Raw genomic sequence first — 14,175 nt, forward strand, 5'->3', positions numbered from 1 at the left:
AGAACAGAATGTGGTCATTGTTGAGCCAAAACAGCTAAGCTCTAATACAATCCTGGATAAGTCTGTTTTGAAAGAGAAAACATTGTTTGACAACCAATGTTTTCAGCTAAATCTTGGATAGCAATTGATCTTATATATAATAGGGTTTTTATTAACATAAAACAATTTTCTATCTTATCCATGACTTATAATTGACAAAACTTAGGCAACCTATCCCAATATATTTTACCTAACAGGAGGATGAAGGTTATGATGGCTGAAATGAAAGCACTTAAGTAAGTAAACCTACTGATGATCATTTGATAGAATTAACATAAATAAAACAGCAACCATATTTAACGACACAATGTCTTTAGATATGAGTACCTCATTTTAAAAATAAAATACTTATATGTGAATCTATACCTGTTTTTTATTTTATTTTATTTTATTTTTATTTATCTGTGAGAGATACAGAAATAGGCAGGTAAAGAGAGGGAGAGAGAGAGAGAGAGAGAGGGAAAGAGAGAGACAGAGAATGGGCATGCCAGGGTCTCCAACCACTACAAACAAACTCCAGATGCATGTGCCCCTTGTGCATCTGGCCTATGTGGGTCAAGGGGAGTTGAATCTGGATCGACTGGCTTTGTAGTCAAGATCCTTAACCACCAAGCCATCTCTCCAGCCCTTGATTTTTTTTTTTTTTTTTTTTTTTTTTTTTGAGGTAGGGTTTCACTCTAGCTCAGGCTGACCTGGAATTCAGGTTGGCCTTAAACTCACAGTGATCCTCCTACCTCTGCCACCCAAGTGCTGGGATTAAAGACATGTGCCACCATACTTGGCTGTGAATCTTTTAAGATTCAGTTTTTTCAACAGTTAAAACCTTCATGGAGGAAAATAATTTATTTTACTAAGAGCCTTAAAGCCAGTTTTTATAACCCTTAAACCATAACAAATTAGCATCAATGAATTCTTAATGAGTGAAACCTTAGCTGTAAAACTCAGTTTCTCTACTGGTTAAAACTTTGGCATCAAGAAAATAGGATTTTAGATTTTATCCAATTAAATGTTTCAGTGAAAAGGCCCTTCCCTGAGCAAGCCTTATTACTATTATGATGTCCTGGTGAGATCTATCCTTTCTTTTTTTCTTTATCTCCATTTCTGGTCTCATTTTAAAAATTGGGTTCCTGACTAGAGTAAACAGAGCTTGATACCTAAAGAAAATGTTTTACGCTCTTATCTACCTGGCTACTGATTTTTATAATTTCTTATGAATATCAGGTTTTGTCTGAGTTGAAAATTTCTCTTTCAGAAGAATTTTCTCCATAGTACCTTAGTTACATTAGCATGTTTTTATATGTAAATCTTTTTTAAATTTTTTATTTTTATTTTATTTTATTTTGGTTTTTCGAGGTAGGGTCTCACTCTAGCCCAGGCTGACCTGGAATTCACTATGGAGTCTCAGGGTGGCCTTGAACTCACAGCGATCCTCCTGCCTCTGCCTCCCGAGTGCTAGGACTAAAGGCGTGTGCCACCATGCCCGGCTCTAAAATTTTTATTGAGAACTTTTATATTTACAGACAACAAACCATGATATTACCCCCCACTTTCCCCTTCACAAGGCTGCTGCCCATCATATCCCTTCCCTCTCTCCATCAGTCCTTCTTTTATTTTGATGTCATCTTCTTTTTCTCCTATTATGAGAGTCTTGTGAAGGTATTGCTAGGCACTGTGAGGTCATGGATATTGAGGTCAAATTCTGTCTGGACAGTAAGGAGTCATACCCTTCCTTTGGCTCTTACATTTTTTACACCACCTCTTTTACTTTAGACCCTGAGCCTTGGAGGGTGTGATAGAAATGTTTCAATGCTGGACATTCCTCTGTCACTTCTTCTCAGCACTATGTTGCCTTTTGGGTCATCCCAGTGATCACCATCATCTGAAGAGAAGTTTCTTTAGGCAAAAGTGAAAGTAGCATTAATATATGAATATTAACATTAAATTTAGTGCTTACAGGGCATTTTGGTGAGAATAATATATACATTTAGCCAGACAAGAACAGACTTTATACCCCCAAGACTTATGACCTCCCCTGCCATAGGTTTTCGATTAGGGTTTCAGTACCAGGCATGTATTCCCTTGCATAGATGGGGCCTTCAGTCCAATTAAATAGAGAGCAGTTGTTTTCCCCAAAAGCAGACATGCCACTATTGCACCTGTTCGATCATTTGGCCTGGATGACTAGAGTTGAAGCTTTCAGTGTCCACTGTTATCACTACTGATGACTTCTGTCTCCCATAGGGCTGCATGCAGTGCACTTTTCTCCAGCTTTCAGTTAGTTTGTCTACAGGGAAAAAGTTTTCAGCTCAGCACTAGCTCGATTTCTCAGTGAACTTGCAGCCCAGGCATGTGAAGTCTTCAGCAATAGGGTCTTACCAAATGTTTATAGTGGGAAACCAAAGGTCTTGGCAATAACCTGTAATGTTTTGGAGGCAACAATAACTTCCTGGCCAATAGCTCACTGGAAGGTATCCCATCCTTGGCACTGAAAATTTTCTAGTAACAATTGTTGACTTCTGGATGTGCCATAATTCAAAAAAGTAAGTTTTCATATGTCTTATTCATAATATCTTGAATTTTGTTGACCCTTGCTACGTCCACGGCGACCTCACCTGTGTAGCAAGCAGAGATGCTTCTGTACTGGATGAGAGCTGAGGACAGAGGGCCAGCACTTCTCGGAGGGATGCCCCCGGTGACCCCTTGGCAGTCGGTTACTGTAAAGGTTCCTGCTGCCCATGAAGTCACGACGACCTAATTGCTGGCGCCAATGAGCTGTTTTCTGTGCTCTGTTTCTCTCCTGCTTCCTTCTAGTTGTTTGTCAAAGAACAGCTAGTTTCTACGCTACACTTACTATTAATCTTGCACGCAATCAGAGTACAAAAAACAATTTGAGTATTGAATGTGCCCCTCCTATGATTAGGGCAATGGAGGAAATGCATAACTCTACTAGGAATAAAAAATTAACTCTAGAACAGTTTTTAGATGGTGTAGAGTAGAAACAGCTTATGATGTTTTAGAACAATACTGATCCTGAGAAAGTGAAAGTAGAAATGTTAATCGGTAATGTTCATTAGAAGTATGACAGTTCTACAGATAAGGAGTTGTAAAACTTAGGCTTTCCCACCAGGAAACTTCCTGGGGGGTATGTTCAGTACTTGATCAAGGGCTGTTAGTAGACTCCCAGAGCTGGGAACTACCTAGATCCACTCCCCTATGAGGGAGGATATAATGAATTCGGTAATAGATGAATGAATTATGAAGGAAAAAGGAGGCTATGGCATTCTCTTCCATTTATGAAATACTTAGCAAAGACACATAAGCCTTGGTGCTTATACTCTAGACAAAAAAGAAAAGAATTCCTAAAAAACATTAAACCAGCCTTAAAATATTGGTGGTCTTTTGGATAGAAACACTTTTATAATGAATATGAGGATTATATAAATAATCTAATAAGTGGAAAGAGATGACTCTCTGCTCGGTTTATAAAAAATAAATAACCTATTGTTCATCTTATACCCCTTACCCCAAGCTTCTATTCATGTAAAGCTGTGGTCAATAATACAAGGCGTCCTTCTTAAAAAATGGGTACAGTTCCTGCCTGATCAACATTGCATGTATGCTTACAATAGAACAATACTTAAGATTGTTTAGATTAATGATTTCTGAGATCACTTGTTGGCTTGCTAAATTTCCCTGTTCAATCTGTATAAAATCTTCATGAAGCCTTCAGTAAATTACAGCAGCATATTCTACCTAGAGTGTGTCTGTCTGTCATTTCCTCGCCGAATCCCGAGTTCTCCTTGAGCCTTCGCCCTTGTTCTCCCTCGGTCCTGATCTCCCCGAGAGTCAGTCCGCGGCAGACCCTCCCCCTGCACTTCTTTTAAAAAACTCTCTTCCCCTGGTCTCACTTAGGCCTTTCCACTCCCTATAATCTGTTCTTCTACTTACATATACACAATAACATCCCCTTAAGTCTTTCCCTCTCCTACCTCCCTTATAGCCTTTGTCTATCTTATTGGCCTCTGCTACCTTTTGGTTCCAGCTCATACACAAATCTATACATTTGTATCTAGGATCCACATGAGAGATAACATGAAACATTGGGCTTTCTGGACCTGGGTTACCTCACTTAGTATAATCCATTTCAGATGCATCCATTTCCCTGCAAATTTCATTTTTTTTCTGTTTTTTTTTTTTTTTTTTTTTGAGGTACGGTCTCACTCTAGCTCAGGCTGACCCGGAAATCACTATGGAGTCTCAGGGTGGCCTTGAACTCACAGCAATCTTCCTACCTTTAACTCCCAAGTGCTGGGATTAATGGCATGTGCCACCACGCCCAGCTCATAATTTCATTTTTCTTTACCACTGAATAGAACTCCATTTTGTAAATGCACCACATCTTTGTTATCCATTCATCTTTTGAGGGACATCTAGGCTGATTCCATTTCCTAGCTTTTGTGAATAGCATAGCAATAAACATAGCTGTGCAAGTATCTCTAAGGTAGTGAGAAGAGGCATTAGGATCTATGCCTATGAGTGCTATAGCTGGGTCATATGGTAAATCTACTTTTTACTATCTTAAGAACCTCCACACTGATTACCACAATGGCTGTACCAGACTACATTCCAACCAACAGTGTAGAAGGGTTCCCCTTTTTCTGCATCCTCATAAACATTTATTGCCATTTGTTTTCTTGATGGCAGCCATTCTGACAGGAGTGAGATGGAATTGTAGAGCAGTTTTAATTTGCATTTCCTTGATGGCTAAGGATGTAGAACACTTTTTCAGATGTTTATATGCCAGCTGTGTTTCTTTCTTTGAGGACTCTCTATTTAGTTGCACAGTCAGTTTTTTAATTGGTTTGTTTGATCTCTTATTGTTTTGTTCTTTGAGTTCTTTGTATATTCTGGATTTTAATCCTTTGTCAGATGTGGAACTGGCAAAGATTTCCTCCCATTCTGTAGGTTGTCTCTTTGCTCTAGTCACAGTGTCATTTGCTGTACAAAAGCTTTGTAATTTCATGAGATCCTCATGGATAATTAGTGGTGTTATTTCCTGAGCAATTGGGGTGATATTCAGAAAGTCATTACCTATGCCAATATGTTGAAGGGTTTCCCTTACTTTTCCTCTGGCAATTACAGAGTTTCAGGTCTAATGTTAAGGTCTCTGATCCATCTGGACTTGATTCTTGTGCATGGAGAAAGGCAAAGATCTATTTTCATCCTTCTACATATAGATATATGGTTTTCCCAGCACCACTTATTGAAGAAGCTTCTTTTCTCCAATGAATATATTTGGAATTTCTGTCAAAAATAAGATGGCTCTAGCTGACTGCATTAACAGTTGGGTTCTCTATTCTGTTCCATTGATCTGCATGTGTCCTTGTGCCAGTACCATGCTGTTTTTGTTACTATGGCTTTTTTTTAAATTGACAATTTATATAATTGTAAACAACATCACATGGTAATTTCCTCCCTCCCCCCACTTTCCCTCATCCTCCCCTCTAAATCAATTTCTCTTTTATTTTGATGTCATAATATTTTCCTGCTATTATGTTGGTCTTCTGTAGGTAGTGTCAGGCACTGTGAGGTTATGGATATCCAGGCCATTTTGTATCTGGAAGAACACATTGTAAAGAGTTCTACCTTTCCTTTGGCTCTTGCATTCTTTCCACTACCTCTTCCACAGTGGGCCCTGAGCCTTGGAAGATGTGATAGAGATACTTCAGTGCTGAGAACTCCTCTGTCACTTCTTCTCAGCACCATGGTGCCTTCTACACTTGATCTTAGCCAAAAGGCCGAGAAGCGATCCATGGTGCCTTCTGAGTCATCCCAAGGTCACGGAGATCTGAAAAGAGAAGGTTCTCTAACCAAAATGACTGTAGCATTTATATATGGGTATGAATATTAATAGAAGTGCTTACTGTGCAGTTTGGTGAGCATAGTATATGCATTTAGCTGGAAACCAGCAGACATTATACCCCTAGGGCTCATGACTACCCCTATGTAGGTTTTCCTCCCATGGATAAGGCATCCAGTCCAATTACAGGGCAGTTGGTTTCCCCCATATCAGATGTGCCACTATTGCACATGTTGGCTCATTTGCCCTGGCTGTCCATGTATAAGGCTTTCATTGTGCACTGTGGAGTATCTTCACTGGTTATTTCTCTCTCTCCCATTGAACTGAATGTAGCATAGCTTTTTAAAGATTATTGTCAGCTGCTCTACATGGAGGAGGTTTTCAACTCAGCTTCAACATGATTTCTCAGTGACCTTCCAGTGCAAGTATGTGGAGTCTTTAGCAATAGAATCTTACCATCTATTCCTGGTGTGAGACCAATGGCCTTGGCAATGTTCTGTAATGTTTTGGGGGCATCAGGGACCTCCCTGGCCAAAAAGTCACTGGAAGGTATCCCATCCCTGGCACTGAAAATTTTCTAATAATCTATGGATCCTGAGTATTTCATTGTCCAAGAAAGTAGGCCTGCATATGACTTATTTATATTCTCTTAGACTTTGATTAGCCCTCTCCCCACTTTACTTTACTCATTTTCTTCCCCTGACCTCACTTAGGCCTTTTCATCCCATTAATCTATTCTTCTGCTTACATATATACAATACCATCCTATTAAGTCACCTCTCCCCCTATCCCTTTCTATTTCCTTTATATCTCTTTTCTAGCTTACTGGCCTCTGCTACAAAATTTTCCTTCTACTCACATAGAAATCCAATCATTTGTAGGTAGGATCAACATATGAGAGAACATGTAATGTTTGGGTTTCTGGGCCTGGGTTACCTCACTTAGTATAATCCTTTCCAGATCCACCCATTTCCCTCCAAATTTCATAACTTCATTTTAATATACTGCTGAGTAGAACTCCATTATATAAATATGCCACATCTTCATTATCCAGTCATCAGTTGAGGTACATCTAGGTTGGTTTTACTTCCTAGCTCTTGTGAATAGAGCAGCAATAAACATTGTTGAGCAAGTATGTCTAAGGTAGTGAGACCTGTCCTTAGGATATATGCCTAGTAGTGGTATAGCTGGGTCATATGGTAGATCTACTTTTAGCTGTCACGGGAACCTCTACACTTATTTCTACAATGGCTGGACCAGATTGTCTTCCCACCAGTAGAAGGGTTCCTCTTTTTCTGCATCCATACCAGCTTGTATCGTCATTTTGTTTTCATGATGGTAGCCAATCTGAAAGGAGTGAGATGGAATATCAATGTAGTTTTAATGTACATTTCCCTGATGACTACCAATGTAGAACATTTTTTTAAGATGTTTATGTGCTATCTGTATTTCTTCTTTTGAGAACTCTCTATTTAGTTCCATAGCCAATTTTTTAATTGGGTTGTTTGATTTCTTATTATTTAATTATTTGAGTTCTTTATATATCCTAGGTATTAATCCTCTATCAGATATAGACCTGGCAAACATTTTCTCTCATTCTGTAGGTTGCCTCTTTGCTCTATTCACAGTGTCCTTTGCTGTACAAAAGCCTTGTAATTTCATGAGGTCCCAGTGGTTGATCTGTGGTTTTATTTCCTGAGCAATTGGGTTATATTCAAAAAGTCTTTGCCAATACCAATATGTTGGAAGGTTTCCCCTACTTTTTTCTCTAGCAGTTTCAGAGTTTCAGGTCTGTTATTAAGCTCTTTGATCCATTTGGACTTGATTCTAGTGCATGGAGAGAGAAAAGGATCTATTTTCATCCTTCTACAATACATATCCAGTTTTCCCAACACTACTTGCTGAAGCGGTTGTCTTTTCTCCAATGAGTAATTTTGGCATTTTTGTCAAATATCAGTTGGCTATAGCTACCCAGAGTTACATCTGGGTCATCTTTTCTGTTCCATTGACCTACCTGCCTGTTTTTTGTGCCAGTACCATGCTGTTGTTGTTTTTTTTTTTTTTTTTTTTTTTTCCTATGACTCTGTAATATAGGTAAAAATCAGGTATGGTGATACCACCAGTGTTATTTTTATTGTGCAAAATTGTTTTATATATTCGAGGGGATTTTTTGCTTCCAAATAAATTTTTGGGTTGTTTTTTCTATTTGTGTGAAGAATGCCAGTGGAATTTTGATAGGTATTGTATTAAATGTGTAGAATGCTTTTGGTAAGATTGTCATTTTCACAATATTGATTCTTTTGGTCCAAGAATTAGGGATGTATTTCCATTTCCTAGTGTCTTCTGTGATTTGTCACTTGAGTGTTTTAAAGTTTTTCTTGTAGAGATCCATCACTCATTGATTAGTTTAATTTCAAGGTATTTTATTTATTTATTTTGATGCAATTGTGAATGGGAGTGATTCTCTGATTTCATCCTCTGTGTGGTTGTTGTATCCTGCTACATGGCTATAGGTGTTTATCAGCTCTAACAGTTTGCTGGCAGAGTCTAGAATCATGCCATCTGCAAATAATTATAACTTGATTTCTTCCTTTCCAACTTGTATCCCTTTTATGTGTGTCTCTTGCCTTATTATTTTGGCTAAGACTTCCAGTATTATATTAAATAAAAGTAGGGACAGTGGACACCCTTTCTTGTTCCTGATTTTAGTGGAAAAGTCTTTTATCCATTTAGTATTATGTTGGCTGTAGGCTTGTCATAAATAGCCTTTATTATGTTTAGATATGTTCCTTCTATTCCCAGACTCTGTAGTACTTTTAACATGAAGGGATGTTGGATTTTGTTAAATGCTTTTTCTGCATTTAATGAGATGCTTATGTGTTTTTTGTCCTTCAGTCTATTTATATAATGTATTACATTTATTGATTTGTGTATGTTGAACTGTTGGAGTGTGCATTTAATCAATATAAAGTGAACTTCCTTATCTTCTCTAGTAAGGTTGGACTGAAGTCTACCTTGAAAGATATAAGGATAGATATAAGGATAGCAACCCCTGCTTGTTTTCTAGGCCCATTATGATCATTCAGACAGCGTTCGGACAGCATTCGGACAGAGTGTTGGGCTGATGAATTCGGATCGGTGATGTACTCGCGGGGGTCTCAGTCAGGACTGCTGAGTAGCCTTTCAGTCAGTCATAGTGTCGGGAAGACTGAGACAATGGTTGCTGAGCAGCTGTGGTTTTTATACCTTTCAATGCTTATCTAATAGTTTAACACACACATCTGCTAATCTCTACTATGTACTGCACACAGAGTTTAGCTTACAAGGTTTGACTTTGCATTTTTTACTCTCACAAAAAAAAAAAAAAAAAAAAACTTATTTATCCTAAACTGGCCCTGGACCATATGCTGGTCCTTACATGCTCATAACAGTTTTTAAAGCGGAGTCGGCGATAAACAATCTCTTCACCTTGACTATCTTGGCCTGTGGTGGGCATATTGTGGTGTGGTATACTCTGACTTTCTTCCTCCTCATTTTCATTTTCACTTTGAGAATCGTCCTCATCAGAGGAAGGCAAGGGAACAGAGACTGCAGGGAGATGGCATGAAGAGGATGGGGCATCGCGATTAAGGACAGAGGAGGAAGGCCCAAGGGGGTCGGACCCAGATCTCTGATCAAGAGCATGTCTAGTTTGTGAGCGGATAACAGGAAAAGCCAAACAAGGAGAAGACGAGGGGTGAAGGGGCTGGGGTAGGGGAGGGGGGAATTTGAACAGCGAGCAGAGAGACAAGAAAGTTGTTTTTGAAGTTGGAGAATTTCCTCGAACTTGAGAGGAGAGGCGAAGCTTGGTCTCAGAAAGGGAATTAGGCGGAACAATGGGAAAAGAGGGCAAGGTCCTGGAGGGGAGGAAGAGGATGAGGGACCAGTAGGAGGAGGCTGAGGTAAAAGAGGAGCAGAGGGGAGAGTTTGGGGGGAAAGAGTTGGGGCAGCGGGGGCGAGGGGTGGCCCTTTAGAACAGGATTGATTAGGTGAGGCAATTGGTTATGGGGGGGTGTTAGAAATGTCAATTGGGGGTAGTGTAGGGTAAAGTTGGGGAAGATTCGAAGGGTCAGAAGTATGAGAGTCAGAAACATCAATGAGAGAAAAGGAGTCTGAAACTCGAGAGGGGGGATGTGAAGGGCAGCGGGAGCCAGGCTGTTAAGACGAGAGACAATATTCGGCCACAGAGAGAAGGTGGCGTTTACCAGAGTCATTATTTGCTTCCTCGACAATGTCTCGAATTAAGCCCCAGAAAGAGAAAATAGTTGGGGATAGTGCGTCATTGCCTTCCTCAGTGAGCTTCTGATTTAATTCTCTACCTACTCTTTGCCACTTTTTGGGATGAATATTAGGTCCATCAATCATCAACCATGGACATGTCTTGTCAACAAAAATAAAAAACTGTATAAGATCCCTTTTCTTTACTCGTATTCCTCGCTCTCTGAGAGAGGCTTTTAAATCCTTTATGAAAGAAGCCTGTTTAGACAATGAACGGCCCATCTTGATGGGACGGAATGAAGAGGGAAAACTTACCAGGTCTTGCCATCTTCTTGGGCGGAGAAGCAGTGACCACTTAACAAATCCTCCAGAGGTCGCTGAATTGGGGATCTCTGTCTGGTAGGGATCCGTGCCTCGAGCCCCCATGTTGGGCGCCACGTGTCCCATCCCGCGGGACCTAGTTATTCATGGGGGCGAGGAGGACCCTAACCTGAAATAAGATGGGCAAGAGAGAGGAAGAGACTCAAGCAAATGTACACTTGTCAAGAGTCCAATTTTATTGAGCCACAGTGGCCTTTTTAAGGGTTAGGGTTAGGGTTAGGGTTTTGGGGGAGGGGGGCTGGAGGAGGCAGGTGGTGGAAAGTTACAGAATCTTCTAGGCCTTTGGCCTAGGACAGTTTGCGGTTATTCAAAAAATTCATGGTACAGTTATCACATCTCTGCAGTTGCCAGGCAGGGTGTTAATTAGTTAGGTGTGGCGGAGTGGGGGGATGGAATCAGTTAGGTGTGGCAGGGTGGGGGGATGAGGAAAGGTCAAAAGTTGCTCAGGGCAGAAGTTGCTCAGGACAGAGGTTATCTCAGGGCAAAGGTCTGTTCAGGGCTCATCTCCTCGTCTCCAACACCTTTGAGAACTCTCTATTTAGCTCCATAGCCCATTTTTTAAAATTTTATTATTATTATTATTATTATTATTATTATTATTATTATTGGTTTTTCACGGAAAGGTCTCACTCTGGCTCAGGCTGACCTGAAATTCACTCTGTAGTCTCAGGGTGGGCTCAAACTCTCAGCGATCCTCCTACCTCTGCCTCCCGAGTGCTGGGATTAAAGACGTGCACCACCACGCCCAGCTCATAGCCCATTTTTTAATTGGCTTGTTTGACTTCTTATTATTTAACTTTTTGAGTTCTTTGTATATCCTAGATATTAATCCTATATCAGATATATAGCTGGCGAATATTTTTTGCCATTCTGTAGGTTGCCTCTTTGCTTTTTTCACTGTGTCCTTTGCAGTACAAAATCTTTATAATTTCATGAGGTTCCAGTAGTTAATCTGTGGTTTTATTGCCTGAGCAGTTGGGGTTATATTCAGAAAGTCTTTGCCAAGACCAATTATGTTGAAGGGTTTCCCCTACTTTTTCCTCTAGCAATTTCAGAGTTTCAGGTCTGATGTTAAGGTCTTTAGTCCATTTGGACTTAATTCTTCTGCATGGAGAGAGAGAAGAGTCTATTTTCATCCTTCTACAGATACATATCCAGTTTTCTCAGCGCCATTTGCTGAAGAGGCTGTCTTTTCTCCAATGAGTATTTTTGGCATTTTAATCAAATATCAGGTGGCTATAGCTACCTGCACTTATATCTGGTTCCTCTATTCTGTTCCATTGATCTACATATCTGCTTTTGTGTCAGTACCATGCTGTTTTTGTTACTATGGCTTTGTAGTATAGGTTAAAATCAGGTATGGTGATACCTCCCATCTTATTTTTGTTGCTCAGTATTATTTTAGATATTCGTGGTTTTTTGTGATTCCAAATGAATTTTTGGATTGTTTTTTTCTATTTCTGTGAAGAATGCCTTTGGAATTTTGATGGGGATTGCATTAAATGTGTAGATTGCTTTTGGTAAGATTGCCATTTTCACAATATTGATTCTTCCAATCCAGGAACAAGGGGTGTTTTTCTATTTCCTAGTGTATTCTGCAATTTCTCGTTTGAGTGTTTTATAGTTTTCATTGTAGAGATCCTTTACTTCCTTGGTTAGCTCTATTCCAAGGTACTTTATTTTCTTTGATGCAATTGTGAATGGGAGTGATGCTCTGATTTCACCCTATGTATGTTTGTTGTTAGCATATAGGCATGCTACTGATTTCTGTGTATTTATTTTGTATCCTGCTACATGGCTGTAGGTGTTTATCAGTTCTAACAGTTTCTGGTAGAGTCTTTTGGGTACTTTATATATAGAATCATGTCATCTGCAAATAATGGTAATTTGATTTCTTCCTTTCCAATTTGTATCACTTTTATGTGCGCCTCTTGCCTTATTGCTATGGCTAAGACTTCCAGTACTATATTAAATAAATGTGGGGACAGTGGACACCCTTGTCTTGTTCCTGATTTTAGTGGAAAAGCTTCCAGTTTTTCCTCATTTAGTAATATGTTGGCTGTAAGCTTGTCATCAACAGCCTTTATTATGTTGAGATATGTTCCTTCTATTCCCAGTCTCTGTAGGACTTTTATCATAAAAGGATGTTGGATTTTGTCAAACACTTTCTCTGCATCTAATGAGATGATCATATAATTTTTGTCCTTCAGTCCTTTTATATAATGTATTACATTTATCGATTTGTGTATGTTGAACCATCCCTGCATCTCTGGGATAAAGCCTACATGGTCAGGGTGAATGATCTTTCTGATATATTCTTGTATTCTGTTTGCCAATATTTTGTTGAGAATTTTTGCATCTATGTTCATGAGGCAGATTGGTCTGTAATTTTCTTTTTTTGTTCTATCTTTGCCTGGTTTTGGTATCTTTTTTGTTTCTATTTCATTGATTTCAGCCCTAATCTTTATTAGTTCTTCCCATCTACTGATTTTTGGTTTGCCTTGTTCTTCTTTTTCCAAGGCTTTAAAGTGAAGCATTAGGTCATTTACTTGCGACCTTTCTAATTTTTTATTATAGGCACTTAAAGCTATAAATTTACCTCTTAGGACTGTCTTCATTGTGTCCCAGAGATTTTGGTATGTTGTGTTCTCATTATTATTTGACTCTATAAATTTTTTGATTTCCTTCTTGATTTCTTCATTGACCCATTCATCATTTAGTAGTGTGTTGTTTAATTTCCATGATTTTGTGTATGCTCTATAGACTTTCTTGCTATTGATTTGTAGTTTGATTCCATTGTGGTCAGATAGAACGCAGGGAATTATTTCAATTTTCCTGTATCTGTTAAGATTTGCTTTGTGTCCTAATACAAGGTCTGTTTTAGAAGATGCTCCATGTACTGCTGAAAAGAATATATTCTGCAGCATTTGGATGAAATGTCCTGTAGCTATCTGTTAGGTCTATTCCTTCTATTACCTCATTTAGTCCAGATGCCTCTCTGTTTATTTTTTCCCAGTATGGCCTGTCAATTGATGAGAGTGGGGTGTTGAAGTCACACACTACCACTGTGTTTGGTATTATCTGTAAACTTAGTTCTAGTAGTGTTTGTTTTATGAATTTGGGGGCCCCTGTGTTAGGTGCATATATGTTGAGGATTGTAATGTCCTCCTGTTGGAGTGTGCCTTTAATCAAAATATAGTGACCTTCCATATGTTTCTTTCCTTTTTTTTTTTTTTTTTTGCTTTTTTTAATTTTTTTTTAAATTTAACTTATTAGTTTTCTTTTCAGTAAATACAGGCAGTTTGGTACCATTCTTTAGGCTCATCTGTGATCTACCCCCTCCCATTAGACCCTCCTTGTTAATGAAAATGGGTCGTGCATTGTGGAGTTACCCCCCAGTTATTGGTATGATAAATGTCTCTGCAAATCATGACCCAACATGTGACTCTGACATTCTTTCCGCCCCCTCTTCCCTCAAAATTTCCCTTTGCCATGTTGGGTTCATTTTTGGTCTGCTTCAGTGCTGAGGTGTTGGGGGCCTCTGAGGCTCTGGCTCTCTGATTTGGTAGGAGTTGATTTTTCTCTGTGTTGGTCTCATTCCCCTTTGTGCTGGTATCCGGTTCACAGGAAAACATCAC

Source organism: Jaculus jaculus, chromosome 1 (assembly GCF_020740685.1).
Source record: "Jaculus jaculus isolate mJacJac1 chromosome 1, mJacJac1.mat.Y.cur, whole genome shotgun sequence".
Taxonomy (NCBI): Eukaryota; Metazoa; Chordata; class Mammalia; order Rodentia; family Dipodidae; genus Jaculus; species Jaculus jaculus.